A 15,977-nucleotide genomic window follows, 5' to 3' on the forward strand; every position below is an offset into this window, starting at 1 on the left:
CAACCCCAAGTCACATAATTGTCAGATTCACAAAGGTTGAAACAAAGGAAAAATGTTAAGGGCAGCCAGAGAGAAAGGCCAGGTTACCCACAAAGGGAAGCCCATCAGGCTAACAGCGAATCTCTCTGCAGAAATCTTACAAGCCAGAAGAGATTGAGGGCCCATATTCAACATTTTTAAAGAAAAGAATTTTCAACTCAGAATTTCATATCCAGCCAAACTAAGCTTCATAAGTGAAGGAGAAATAAAATCCTTTATGGACAAGCAAATGCTGAGGGATTTTGTCACCACCAGGCCTGCCTTACAAGAGCTCCTGAAGGAAGCACTAAATATGGAAAGGAAAAACCAGTGCCAGCCACTGCAAAAACATACCAAAATATAAAGACCAATGACACTATGAAGAAAATGCATCAAGTAATGTGCAAAATAACTAGCTAGCATCATGATGACAGGATCAAGTTCAAACATAACAATACTAACCTTAAATGTAAATGGGCTAAATGACTCAATTAAAAGAACAGACTGGCAAACTGGATAAAGAGTCAAGACCCATCGGTGTGTTGTATTCAGGAGACTCATCTCATGTGCAAAGACACACATAGGCTCAAAATAAAGGGACGGAGGAATATTTACCAAGCAAATGGAAATAAAAAAAAAAAAGCAGGAGTTGCAATCCTAGTCTCTGATAAAACAGACTTTAAATCAACAAAGATCAAAAAAGACAAAGAAGGGCATTACATAATGGTAAAGGGATCAATGCAACAAGAAGAGCTAACTATCCTAAATATATATGCACCCAATACGGGAGCACCCAGATTCATAAAGCAAGTTCTTAGAGACTTACAAAGAGACTTTGACTCCCACACAATAATAGTGGGAGACATTAACACCCCACTATCAATATTAGACAGATCAACAAGACAGAAAATCAACAAGGATATTCAGGACTTGAACTCAGCTTTGGACCAAGTGGACCTAATAGACATCTATAAAACTCTCCACCCCAAATCAACAGAATATACATTCTTCTCAGCACCACATCACACTTATTGTAAAACTGACCACATAATTGGAAGTAAAACACTCCTGAACAAATGCAAAAGAATGGAAATCATGACAAGTAGTCTCTCAGACCACAGTGCAATCAAAGTAGAACTCAGGATTAAGAAACTCACTCAAAACCACACAACTACATGGAAACTGAACAATCTGCTCCTGAATGACTACTGGGTAAATAAGAAAATTAAAGCAGAAATAAATATGTTTTTGAAACCAATGAGAACAAAGACACAATGTACCAGAATCTCTGGGACACAGCTAAAGCACTGTTTAGAGGGAAATTTATAGCACTAAATGCCCACATGAGAAAGCGGGAAACATCTAAAATCAACACCCTAACATCACAATTAAAAGAACTAGAGAAGCAAGAGCAAACAAATTCAAAAGCTAGCAGAAGACAAGAAATAATTAAGATTGGAGCAGAACTGAACAAGATAGAGAAACGAAAAACCCTTCAAAAAATCAATAAATCCAGGAGCTGGTGTTTTGAAAAGATTAACAAAATAGATAGACCGCTAGCCAGACTAATAAAGAAGGGAAGAAAGAAGAATCAAATGGATACAATAAAAAATGATATAGGGGATATCACCACTGATCCCACAGAAATACAAACTACCATCAGAAAATACTATAAACACCTCTACACAAATAAACTAGAAAATTTAGAATAAATGGATAAATTCTTGGACACATACATCCTCCAAAGACTAAACCAGGAAGAAGTCAAGTCCCTGAATAGACCAATAATGAGGTCTGAAATTGAGGCAGTAATTAATAGCCTACTAACCAAAAAAAGCCCAGGACCAGATGGATTCACAGCCGAATTATACTACAGGTACAAAAAGGAGCTGCTACCATTCCTTCCGAAACTATTCCAAACAATACAAAAAGGGGGACTCTGCTCTAACTCATTTTATGTGGCTAACATCATCCTGATGCCAAAACTGGGCAGAGACACAGCAACAACAAAAAATTCAGGCCAATATTCCTGATGAACATCGATGCAAAAATCCTCAATAAAATACTGGCAAACCAAATCCAGCAGCACATCAGAAAGCTTATTCACCACGATCAAGTTGGCTTCATTCCTGGGATGCAAGGCTAGTTCAACATACGCAAATCAATAAACATAATCCAGCATATAAACAGAACCAAAGACAAAAACCACATCATTATCTCAATCAATACAGAAAAGGCCCTTGATAAAACTCAACACCTCTTTATGCTAAAAACTCTCAATAAACTAGGTATTGATGGGACATATCTCAAAATAATAAGAGCTATTTATGACAAACCCACAGCCAATATCATACTGAATGGGCAAAAGCCAGAAGCATTCCCTTTGAAAACTGGCACAAGACAAGGATGCCCTCTCTCACCACTCCTATTTAACATAGTATTAGAAGTTCTGGACAGGGCAATCAGGCAAGAGAAAGAAATAAAGGGTATTCAAATAGGAAGAGAGAAAGTCAAATTGTCTCTGTTTGCAGATGACATGATTGTATATTTAGAAAACCCCATCGTCTCAGCCCCAAAACTCCTTAAGCTGATAAACAACTTCAGCAAAGTCTCAGGGTTCAAAATCAACGTGCAAAAATCACAAGCATTACTATACATCAATAATAGCCAAACAGAGAGCCAAATCATGAGTGAACTCCCATTCACAATTGCTACAAAGAGAATAAACTACCTAGGAATACAACTTACAAGGGCAACTTGAAGGACCTCTTCAAGGACAACTACAGACCACTGCTCAAGGAAAAAAGAGAGGACACAAACAAATGGAAAAACATTCCATGCTCATGGGTAGGAAGAATCAATATCGTGAGATTGGTCATACTGCCCAAAATAATTTACAGATTCAATGCTATTGCCATCAAGCTACCGTTGACTTTCTTCACAGAATTAGAAGAAAGTACTTCAAATTTCATATGGAGCCAAAAAAGAGCCTGTATAGCCATGACAATCTTAAGCAAAAAGAACAAAGCTGGAGGCATCACACTACCTGACTTCAGACTATACTACAGGACTATAGCAATGAAAAAAGCTGGTAATGGTAGCAAAATAGATATATAGACCAATGGAACAGAACAGAGGCCTCAGAAATAACACTACACAAGTACAACCATCTGATTGTTGAGAAACCTGACAAAAACAAGCAATGGGGAAAGGACTCCCTATTTAATAAGTGGTGTTGGGAAAACTGGCTAGCCATATGCAGAAAACTGAAACTGGACCCCTTTCTTATACCATATACAAAAATTAACTCAAGATGGATTAAAGACTTAAACATAAGACCTAAAACCATAAAAACCCTAGAAGAAAACCTAGGCAATACCATTCAGGACATAGGCATGGCTGAAGACTTCATGACTAAAACACCAAAAGCAATTGCAACAAAAGCCAAAATTGACAAATGGGATCTAATTAAATTAAAGAGCTTCTTCACAGCAAAAGAAACTATCATCAGAGTGAACAGGCAGCCTACAGATTGGGAGAAAATTTTTGCAGTCTATACATCTGACAAAGGGCTAATATCTGAATCTACAAAGAACTTAAACAAATTTACAAGTAAAAAACAAACAACCCCATCAAAAAGTGGGCGAAGGACATGAACAGACACTTCTCAAAAGAAGATATTTATGTAGCCAACAAACATATGAAAAAAAGTTCATCATCACTGGTCATTAGAGAAATGCAAATCAAAACCACCATCTCACACCATCTCACACCAGTTAGAATGGTGATCATTAAAAACTGAGGAAACAACAGATGCTGGAGAGAATGTGGAGAATCAGGAATGCTTTTACACTGTTGGTGGGAGTGTAAATTAGTTCAACCATTGTGGAAGACAGTGTGGCAATTCCTCAATGATCTAGAACCGGAAATACCATTTGACCCAGCAATCCCATTACTGGGTATATACCCAAAGGATTATAAATCATTATACTATAAAAACACATGCACATGCATGTTTATTGCAGCACTATTCACAATAGCAAAGACTTGGAACCAACCCAAATGCCCATTAATGATAGACTGGATAAAGAAAATGTAGCACATATACACCATGGAATACTATGCAGCCATAAAAAAGAATGAGTTCATGTCCTTTGCAGGGACATGGATGAATCTGGAAGCCATCATTCTCAACAAACTAACACAGGAACAGAAAACCAAACACTGCCTGTTCTCACTCATAAGTGGGAGTTGAACAATGAGAACACATGGACACAGGGTGGGGAATATCACACACCAGGGCCTATTTGGGGCTAGGAGTAAGGACAGGGATAACATTAGGAGAAATACCTAATGTAGATGATGGGTTGATGGATACGGCAAACCACCATGGCACATGTGTACCCATGTAACAAATCTGCACGTTCTGCAGAACTTAAAGTATAATAATAAGGCCAGGCATGGTGGCTCACACCTGTAATCCCAGCACTTTGAGAGGCCGAGGTGGGCAGATCACGAGGTCAGGAGATCGAGACCATCCTGGCCAACATGGTGAAACCCCATCTCTACGAAAAATACAAAAATTAGTAGGGTGTGGTGGCGAGTGCCTGTAATCCCAGCTACTCGGGAGGCTGAGGCAGGAGAATCACTTGTACCCAGGAGGCGGAGGTTGCAGTGAGCTGAGATCACACCACTGCACTCCAGCCTGGGCAACAGAGTGAGACTCTGTCTCGAAAAAGAAAAAAAAAGAAAAAAAGTACAATAATAATAATAATAAAACAACATTAACAACATTAATGCCCTTGTACATCTCCATCAGTGCTTTGGGTGATCAGGTACATTGTTAATGAACAGTAATATTTTAAAAGGAATCTTTTTTGCTGAGCAGTACATCTCAACAGTATACTTGAAATATTCAATAAATCATGCTGTAAATAGATGGGCTGTCATCAAGGTTTTGCTGTCCCATTTATAGAGCACTAGCAGGATAGATTTAGCATAAATCTTAAGAGCCTTAGGAGTTCTGGAATGGTAAATGAGCATTGGCTTCAACCTAAAGTAACTAGCTGCCTTAGCCCTTAACAAGAGAGTCAGCCATTCTTTGAAGCTTTGAAGCCAGGAATTGACTTCTCCTTTCTGGCTGTGTAGTTTAGTAAGGCCACTTTTATTAATTATCTTAGTTAGATCTTCTGGATAACTTGCTGTAGCTTTGACCTCACCACTTGCTGCTTCACCTTACACTTTTATGTTATGGAGATGGCTTCTTTTCCTAAACCTCAAGAACCAAGCTCTGCTAGCTTCCAATTTTTCTTCTGCAGCTTCCTCACATCGCTCTACCTTAAGAGAATTGAAGAGAGTTAGGGCCTTGCTCTGGATTAGGCTTTGGCTTAAGGGAATGTTGTGGCTGGTTTGATCTTCTATCCTGACTACTCAACTTTCTCCAAATCAGCAATACGGCTGTTTCGCTTTCTTAGCATTCATGTGTTCACTGGAGAGCAACTTTTAATTTCCTTCAAGAATGTTTCCTTTGCATTCACAAAGTGGTTAATTGTTTGGTGCCAGAGATATGAGATATAACTTTTGGCCTATGTTGGCTTTCAACGTGCCTTCCTCATGAAGCTTAATCATTTCTAATTTTTTATTTAAAGTGAGAGATGTGTGACTCTTTCTATCACTTGAACACTTGAACATTGTAGAGTTATTCATTGGCCTACTTCCAATGTTGTATGTTAGGGAACAGGGAGGCCCAATTAGAGGCAAAGAGGAGCTGGTTGGTGGAGCAGTCAGAGCACATACATTTACTGATTAAGTTCACCATATCTTACAGATGTGGTTCATGGGGCCGCAATAAAATTACAATAATAACATCAAACAGCACTGATCACAGAACAACATAACAGATATAATAAAAATGAAAAAATTTGGAATATTACTAGAATCACCAAAATGTAATACAGACACAAAGTGAGCAGATGCTATTGAAAAACAGTGCCAATAGACTTGTTCAATGCAGGGTTGCCATAACCTTCAATTTGTAAAAATTTAGTGTCTATGAAACACAGTAAGGCTAAGTGCAATAAAACAAGGTGTGCGTGTATACAGAAAGCTTGACAGCTAAGCTGGTGGTGGAGATGGGAAAGGCCCTTGTTCTCCACCTCCACTGAATCACCAGTGAAGGGGAGAAAAGAATAGGAGCGTGTGGACCTTCCCATTCACTAAAACCAGAGAAGAAACTGACAGACAATGATGGACAACTTCTGCCCAGAGAATTGGACAAATGTCCTTGATCCTACTGGACTGTTTCCAGGGCTAGTGGACTCTGCAATGATGAACTCGAACCCACCCCAAGAGGGTGAAAAGTACAAAGTACACCCAAAGCCACTGGAAAAATCCTTATGATTCTTTGGGTTAGTACAGCCCGGCTCTGTGTTAAAACATCACTGTAATATATTTTCAGGTACATCAACATTTTGTGACAAAAACCTACCCAAATCTCAAAATTTTACAGAAGTTGGGACCTTGTGATTTATGAAATGTTTAAAAATGTGTGCTAATGTTTTAACATCTGTTTGAATGATTCCTCCAACTCTTAGCTTTTACTTGCTATTTTATTGCTAAAATGAGAGCAATGTGGTGGGATAAAGTGGTGACTTGTTCAAGGTGAACCTGGGAGCCACAGGACTTGATTTCTCTCTAGACTGAACCTCAGAAGTCTTAGTTGGAGCAGCTGGAATGGCAAACCTTCCTTCTTTGACTCTCAGCCAATGGGTTGTTTTCCATTCACCCATTCAGTCTCATCAACTTTTCTGAAGAACTCCTACTGGGAAGCTAAATGGAGGAGGTGAAGCAGAGAAGGCCACAGAAATATTTTTCTGGAAATATGCAAAGAAAAAAGAATGTCATGTTTTAAGATTTGGCATAGAGGCTAAATAACTTTCCTTCACTTATAATGGAAATTGGGGATGAAATTTGGGACTGGTTTCAGGAAAACTATAAAAAATGACATGAATTTGAGATGAAATGTAAGAATTTGATCAATGACGGGAAATTCTTTGTGCCCTAATTTCCTGACCACTGACCTCGAGCAGGCTCTTAGTGCTGCCTGGCCACCTTCCTACACATTTATGGGCCATTCACTCTCTCTTCTCAAACCTCCAAAGTCTCCTCTTTCATCCCTATACTCAGCTGAGAGCTCTGCTTCCTATTTCATTGAGAAAAACAGTCCTATGTTTCTGCCAAATGCTCTCCATCTGCCCCATTACCATCTACCTTGCCTTTCCTGCTGTAACCACGGGAAATTTCTTTGTGCTCCTATCCGGGGTCAAGCCCACCTGAGGCCCTGGACCCTGTAATCTTTCCTGTCTCTGCCACTTACTAGGTCTGGATCTAGGGCTAGCATCCTTTGTCTTCATTATGCCAGGAAAGTTCTGGGGTCTCAGTCTCATTAAACATAGGCCATTGTTGAGCCCAAGTTTCAGGCAATCAACCAAGTGAACTCATGATCTTTCATGCGAATACCAAACTGACAACTGGCATCCTGGAGAGAGGAAAGAAATACTATCAGCCGAAAGAATGCCGTGAGATTAGAAATAGGAGAAGCGCCATAGATGGTAGAACTCAGTACCTTAACACTGGCTTTCTGTTTTAAACTGGATAAGTCTAAAGGTTCAACGTGTTTGGCAATGTAGGAGGCACTGTTTGAGGCTGGTGGGAAATAAAGATGTATACTTATGGTGGAATCAGCTTATATAACTTACTTCCAAGTCTGAATATTGACGAGTATATTTTTGTTTCTAATTTGTTTATGTCATGGGAGCTTTCAGAAAAGCTTTTGACCATGTACGTTTTAAAGGCAATATTTGAACAACTGATGAGTGCAGGAAACAAATTACTTTCTTTTTTATTCCATTTACTTTAAGTTCTGGGATACATGTGCAGAACGTGCAGGTTTGTTACATAAGTATACATGTGCCATGGTGGTTTGCTGCACCCATCAACCCGTCATCTAGGTTTTAAGTCCGACATACATCAAAGTACTTCCTAAAATAAAAGGGCACATATATATTAAGATCATCACCAGCAATAATTATTACAGCCATATAGTTAATGTGGCATGAAATTATTTGGCAGGCCTTTTCAGAAATCTAGAAAAGACCAAGTAAATATTTCCCCTAATTTTACTTTCAGCATAGTGTTCTTTTACTTATTTCTTTAACAAATATTTATTATGTACTGTATATCAGGTGTGATTCTGATGCCGAAATATAGCAGCAAATAAAACAGATAAAAATCCCTGGTCACATGCAGCAGTGGGGCAAAATAAGCAACAAACAAGTAAATAAGTAAATTAAAAAGTAACCTAATAGAGCCACTTGCAGCTATCCAAACTAAAACATTTAATCCAGAATCTCTGATGAATGCACCTATATCAATAAATTCAGCTGATTCCAGTGTTGCATTAAATCCACCTTGGTCTAATACCTTTAGAATCCACACCCACAAACATTCTCTCTCCCAGTGTTGGCATGTGTGGGGGAAGGGAAAGCACAGTAAGGCTGGATTTGCAAAAGTTGGATTCAGTCGTTGCTGTGGGAAGGGACTGCTACTGTCAGGGTAAAAAAGGGGAAAAAAATACCCTGGTCAGGGGATGCTTAGGAAACAAGCAGGAAAGACTCGTGCGGTCTGCAGGAAACAAAGAGGAACAAGTTCCTCCTTCCTACTCCATCCCTGAATTCTGCCTCTCCTGTTGGCACAGCCTATTAAGGCATCAGCCAGCAATGCAGAAATGGCTTGTCTAGTGTCTGCCTTAGCACCCCAAAGCAAAGTTTAGAAGCTTGGATTTGGAGATAGAAGAGAACTTAATAACTCACACACTTACTATATTAACAATTTTTGAAAAAACAAATTATGTAACTCATAGTGCAACCCCTATTTACCCTTTATTCATTATCCCATTGATATTGCTTCCTTAAAGGTCACTAATGAACCACTAGGAACTACATCCAAGGGTCTTTACTGGATTGGTTCATCCTCATGATCCTCTGTTACTGCTTCTTGAAAATGCCTTGTTTCTCAACTGACGAGGCGTCCTTTTGATGTGTCTACATTCTCTTCCTTTCCCTGTCCACTTTATGGAGACACTAGCTAAGAATCCAGCTTACTGAACTCCAGGGCTTACAAAGGGAATATGCTCCTTTAAGACTGAAATACAAAATACAAAATTTCTGGAACCATGATAATCTAAAAGCAGTTTTAAAACTTCCTGACGTTGTTTACTGTTGTTCTCAAGATAGAGAAAAAATTTATCTTGGAGGCAAAGATTCTTGGTTAAAAAAGTCAATGTAAATTTTAGTTATTAAAAAATAAAAACAAAGATCTCTTTCTACAATGAAAATGCTTGAGACAATTGAATGAAATGACTCAGCACCATAACATTATGATGTTCAGGTGGGCAGATCTGGAGGAGCTTGTTAGCAGGCAGCACCCAGGGGCCCGGGGATGTGGAGTGGCTTATCGGGTTGGGAAAGAATGTGGAATGGGGGTGAAGTTGGCAGTGGAGAGCAGGTGTTAAGCTCCTGCCAACATATACTTAACAAACTTAAAGTACTAATCAGGGAGTGAGTCCCGGAAAGTACTTGAGGAAATGAAATTGGTGGAAGGGGCTTGTGGTTGGTGGTGGGAGAAAGACTCAAAGACATAAATTGAGTATGAAAGGAAATATGACCTTATTTTGTTATAACGGTTAGGTATGGGGACATATTTACATAATCCCTCAGTTAATTATTTTGGAGTTCTGACTCTATTCCCTGGTTTGACTTCATTGACTGGTGCTCAAAGAATAACGATGAACGAAAGTGGTAGTAATGGACCTTTGTTCTAGCTTCTGATATTTATGTTATTAGCTATTGGTTTAGGAGTATTATTTTTAACATGCTAATGTTATCCTTACTTTTTTTTAAAAATGAGAAATGGATGTTAAATTCTAAGACTGACTTATTGTTTTCTACTTTGATTTATTCATATGTTAAATGATCATTTGAGTAATAACTTTTTAGGTCCTTCTTTTAGAGATTTTGATACATAGCTACTGAAAGGGGGCTTAGTACCATTTTAGTCATAACAAGAACTAAAAAACTTGCTTTTTCTTTATGCTCATCAACAATTAAAATAGCGTAACAATGACTGGGTTGAAAATCTGAATAAATTTTTGCATATGAAGTCATCTGTGCTGAAGGACGTTTTGAGAAGTAGCTGTATAAAAATCAATTTCAGGCCGAGCGTGGTGGCCCAAGCTTGTAATCCCAGCACTCTGGGAGGCCGAGACAGGTGGATCACCTGAGGTCAGGAGTTTGAGATCAGCCTGGCCAACATGGAGAAACCCTGCCTCTACTAAAAACACAAACATTAGCTGGGTGTGGTGGTGGGCGCCTGTAGTCCCAGCTACTCGAGAGGCTGAGGCAGGAGAATCACTTGAACCTGGGAGGTGGAGGTTGCAGTGAGCTGAGATCGCCCCACTGCACTCCAGCCTGGGTGACAGAGCAAGACTCTGTCTCAAAAAAAAAAAAAAAAGGCCGGGCGCAGAGGCTCACGCTTGTAATCCCAGCACTTTGGGAGGCCGAGGTGGGCGGATCATGAGGTCAGGAGATCGAGACCACGGTGAAACCCCATCTCTACTAAAAATACAAAAAATTAGCCGGGCGTGGTGGCGGGCGCCTGTAGTCCCAGCTACTTGGAGAGGCTGAGGCAGGAGAATGGCGTGAACCCGGGAGGCGGAGCTTGCAGTGAGCCGAGATTGCACCATTGCGCTCCAGCCTGGGCGACAGAGCAAGACTCCGTCTCAAAAAAAAACACCAGGGTTTTTATTAGCATAGGTAACCAAACTTTTTATTTCCTTCATAAATGTGGTTCCTTCCTAATAATTTTATTTGTGGTTTTGTTGTCTTTATTTTTGTATAAATTTAGGGACTGTAAGCGCAGTTTTGCTACATGGATTTGCCCCTGGTGTTGAAGTCTGGGCTTTTAGTACAAACATCACCCAAATAGTGTACATTGTACCAATTATGTAATTTCCCATCCCCCACCCCCTCTCACCCTCCTACACTTCCAAGTTTCCAATGTGTGTGCTTTATTTAGCTCCCACTTAGAAATGAGAACATGTAGTATTTGACTTTCTGAGTTTTCACTTAAGATAACAGCTTCCGGTTCCATCCATGTTGCTGCAAAAGATGTTTCAATCTTTTTGATAGCTGAATAGTATACCATGGTAAAATATATGCCACAATTTATTTATCCACTCATCTGTTGATGGGCACTTAGGTTGATTCCATACCTTTCCTATTGTGAATACTGCTGCTATGAACATAATGAGTGCAGGCATCTTTTTGATATAACGATTTATTTTCCTTTGAGTATATACCAGTAGTGGGAGCAGGATCAAATGGTAGTTCTTTCAGAAATCTCCATACTGTTTTCCATAGACATACTAATTTATATTCCCAGCAACAGTGTATAAGCACTCCATTTTCTCTGCAGCCTCACCAATGTCTTTTTTTTTTTTTTGTCTTTTTAATAACAGCCATTCTGACTGGGGTGAGATGATATCTCATTGTGGTTTTAATTTGGAGTTCTCTGATGATTAGTGGTGTTGAGCATTTTTTCATATGGTTGTTGATCATTTCTGTGTCTTTTTTTTTCGAAAAATGTCTATTCATGTTCTTTGCTCACTTTTTATTTATTTTTAAAAATTTTTATTTCCATAGGCTTTTGGGGAACAGGCAGTATTCGGTTACATGAGTAAGTTCTTTAGTGATTTGTGAGATTTTGGTGCACCCATTTCCTGAGCAGTATACACTGAACCCAATTTGTAGTCTTTTATCTCTCACCCGCTTCCCATCCTTTTCTCCTGAGTTCTCAAAGTCCACTGTGTGATTCTTATGTTTTTGCATCCTCATAGCTTAGCTTCCACTTATGAGTGAGAACATACAATGTTTGGTTTTCCATTCCTGAGTTACTTCACTTAGAATAATAGTCTCCAATCCCATCCAGATTGCTGTGAATGCCATTAATTCAATCCTTTTTATGGCTGAGCAGCATTCCATTGTATATATATGTGTATATATATATATATTATAATATATATACACACACACACATTCACACACACACACACACACACACCACAGTTTCTTTATCCACTTGTTGATTGATGGGCATTTTGGTTGATTCCACATTTTTGCAATTGCAAATTGTGCTGCTACATGCATGAGCAAGTATCTTTTTTGTATAATGAGTTTTCCTCTGGGTAGATACCCAGTAGAGAGATTGCTGGATCAAATGGTAATTCTACCTTTAGTTCCTTAAGAAATCTCCACACTGTTTTCCATAGTGGTTGTACTAGTTTATATTCCCATGAGTTTGCCCACTTTTAAATGGGGTTATTTTGTTGCTGTTGTTATTCTTGTAAATTCTGGATATCAGTTCCCTGTTGGATACATAGTTGGCAAATATTTTCTCCCTTTCTTCAGAATGTTTGTTCACTCTGTCCTTTTGTTCTGCAGAAGCCTTTTAGTTTACTTAAGTCCCATGTCTATCTTTGTTTTTGTTGCTTGTGCTTTTGAGGTCTTAGTCATGAATTATTTGACTAGACCAATGACCAGCAATTTTCCCTAGGTTTTCTTCTGGAATTTTTAGTTTCAGATCTTATATTTAAGTTCGTGATTCATCTTGAGCTGGTTTTCGTATATGGTGAGAGATAGGGGTCCAATTTCATTCTTCCGCATATGGCAATCCAATTTTCCTAGCAACATTTATTGAAAAGGTGGTCCTTTCTCCAGTGTATGTTTTTGTCAGCTTTGTCAAAGATTGTTGGCTTTGTCAAAGATACATGGCTTTATTTCTGAGTTCTCTGTTCTGTTCCATTGATCTGTTTTTATACCAATACTATGCTGTTTTGGTTACTATATCTTTGTAGTATAGTTTGAGGTCAGGTAATGTGATGCCTGCAGGTTTGTTCTTTTTTCTTAGAATTGCTTTGGCTATTTGGGCTCCTTTGTGGTTACATATGAATTTTAAGATGTTATAATTCTGTGAAAAATGATGTTGGTATTTTGATAGGGATTGCATTGTGTATGTAGATTGCTTTGGGCAGTATGGTCATTTTCACAATATTAATTCTTCCAATCTATGAATATGGCATTTTTCCCATCTGTTTGTATCATCTATGATTTCTTTCATCAGTGTTTTGTAGTTTTCCTTGTGGAGAATTTTCACTTTCTTGGTTAAGTATCTTCCTAGGTATTTTACTTTTTTTTTGTAGCTATTGTGAATGGGATTGTGTTCTCGATTTTCTCAGCTTGATTGTCATCGATATATCAAAATACCATAGATGGTTTTGTTATGTTTTAAAAAGCAATCTAGAAAGTGTAGTAATTTTCAATTTCTGCTGTAACATATCACAAATTAGTGGATTAAAACACAAATGTATTATCTCACAGTTCTGGAGGTCAGAAGTCTGAAATGAATCTATAAAATGGGGCTGAAATCAAGATGTTGGTAGAGCTGTTTTAGAAGCATTAGGGAAGAATCCCTTTCCTTGCCTTTTCCAGCTTCCAGAGGCCACCTGCTTTCTTTGGCTTGTGGGCCCTTTCTCTATCCTCAAATCCAGCTGTGGAGCATCTTCTCTGACCTTTGCTTAATTGACCGATTCTCTTGCCTCCATCTTTCCCTCATAACAATCCTTGTGACTACATTGGGTCTACTAGAAAAATTCAGGCTAATCTCCTATCAAGATCCTTAATGTAATCACATCTGCAAAGTTCCTTTTGCTATCTGAAGGCTACATAACAAACACATGCATAGGTTCTGAGGATTAGGACATGGACATACTTGGATAATCATTCTGTAGAACACAAAAAAGATTAATTTGTTTTGTTTTAGAGTTTGTTCTTCAAACAATGAGCTGTTGGACTGACCACTTCTACTGTTTTTTAATTTATTGATTTCAGCTTTTACATTTTTTTGAAGTTAATTTTGTATTTTTAAAATATAAGTTTTTAGTAGAATGCTTAATTCAGTTAATCTTATTCTATTAAGGAAAGTGTTCAGGTGTACAAATTATCCTCTGTGTAGAATGTTAATTGTGTCCCATAGATTGTATATAGTACTTTCATTATTATTTTCTAGATATTCTCCAATTTTGTTTTCAATTTTTTCCTTGTTCAAGGAATCACTTAAAAATTAATTTTGAGCTTTTAATTGGTTGATTTTTGTTGTAATTGTTGTTTCTACATTACTTTAGTTTTATGTCATGGTAGTTATAGAGTACATTCTGCACCATACCTACCTTAGCAAATACATTGTTATATATGTGTGCATGTACCTATAATTATATGTATCATGGGTATAAAATGATGTGCATTCTCTATTTGCAGAATTTAAACATATGTGTTATTAGTTATTATTCAGATCCACTGCATCTTGGAGATAATGTCTACACCAGGTCATAACTTTTTCTTTTTTATAGCAGCATAATGTTCCATTATATGGATGTACCATACTTTATTTAAATAGCCCTTATGGATAGATAATTGAATTGTGTCTAATATTTTAACAAAGCTGTAATGAAAAAATTTTATACATACCATTTTGTAACTGTGAAAGTATATCTGAATAATAAATGGTTTAATGTGGAATTTCTGAATCTAAGGCTACATGAGAGTATTATTTTTCTTCTTAGTCCCTTTCCTTTGCTCTGTTAATTCTCTTTAAGTCTGACTCAATTATTTTATCTTCTGAATCACATCATCCATGTTTTCTTAACTTTTTTTTGAGACTTCAAAGCCATTGTATTCTAAACTTTTTTCCTCTTTCCTCAGAAAATGTTTCTTCTTCCAAATGTACCCCAGCTTTCTTTTGGTGTTTTCTCTCAACCTTCCGCTTCACCCCAACCTTCCGCTTCACCCCACATTTTTGGCATAGTTCTCCTGCTATTTTCATTTGGGATATTTCACTTTGTGATTATTCATGGCCCCAAAATAATCTGCACTCAGTATCTTTAATTCTCCTATTTGCTTGTCGCAATTTTCATTATTGCCTATAATTATGTTGGGTGCAAGTAATATTTTAATGGCTGAGGGTGTATGATAAAATATTTGGATGTATTATTACATGTTAATTTCCTTTGCATTTAGCTATACTTCATCGATTTTTATTATATATGTTCACATTTTAATGCTTCTGGAATCAGAATGTAATACTATTAACATGCAAATCAATATTATAGTACTTTATCTTTTTTCTAGAAAAAGATGTTTTTAAATAGTGAGGCTTACAATTGATGGTGTATTGAAACCAAGTAAACAAGGTATTTCCTGTCACATTGAATGTGTTGGCAAGCACAGTACATGTAAAACTTCCTAGATTCTTTTTAAGTTGGTCCAAAATTGAAATCTGTAAGATGTGTTATATTTGTTCCCTATTTGAAGCATAGATGAATTCTATTTTTCTATTTTTTTTTTCTTTTCATATCCTTGGGTTTTGCTGTGTGTGGGTGTGACACTTAACCATCTTTCCAGAAATGTTTATCACTAACTCTTGAAAGAGGAACCATCCTTCCAGAAATGTTTATCACTAAATCTGAAAGAAGAGTCTACAAATTTCCGTATGATTTTGTAGGGCTCTCAAAACCCTGTAACATCTCTTTCTGCAAAAATTTGTTGGAGTAAGGGGTATATTTGATAAAGACATTAGGTAAAAGACCTATGTATGCACACAACTGTTATAATGAAAATCCAAGGAAGAAAGGCAAATTTGTAACATTAGAATTTCTATGTAGACCACATTTGGAAACCAGTGTTAATTTAATCCATACATAATATCAAAGGATGCTTTGGTGTGTGCTCATCTTCAAAGGAAGCATTCAGGAAAACATGACACAATAAGCCAAGACTCTAATAACCTCA

Source organism: Nomascus leucogenys, chromosome 7b (assembly GCF_006542625.1).
Source record: "Nomascus leucogenys isolate Asia chromosome 7b, Asia_NLE_v1, whole genome shotgun sequence".
Taxonomy (NCBI): domain Eukaryota; kingdom Metazoa; phylum Chordata; class Mammalia; order Primates; family Hylobatidae; genus Nomascus; species Nomascus leucogenys.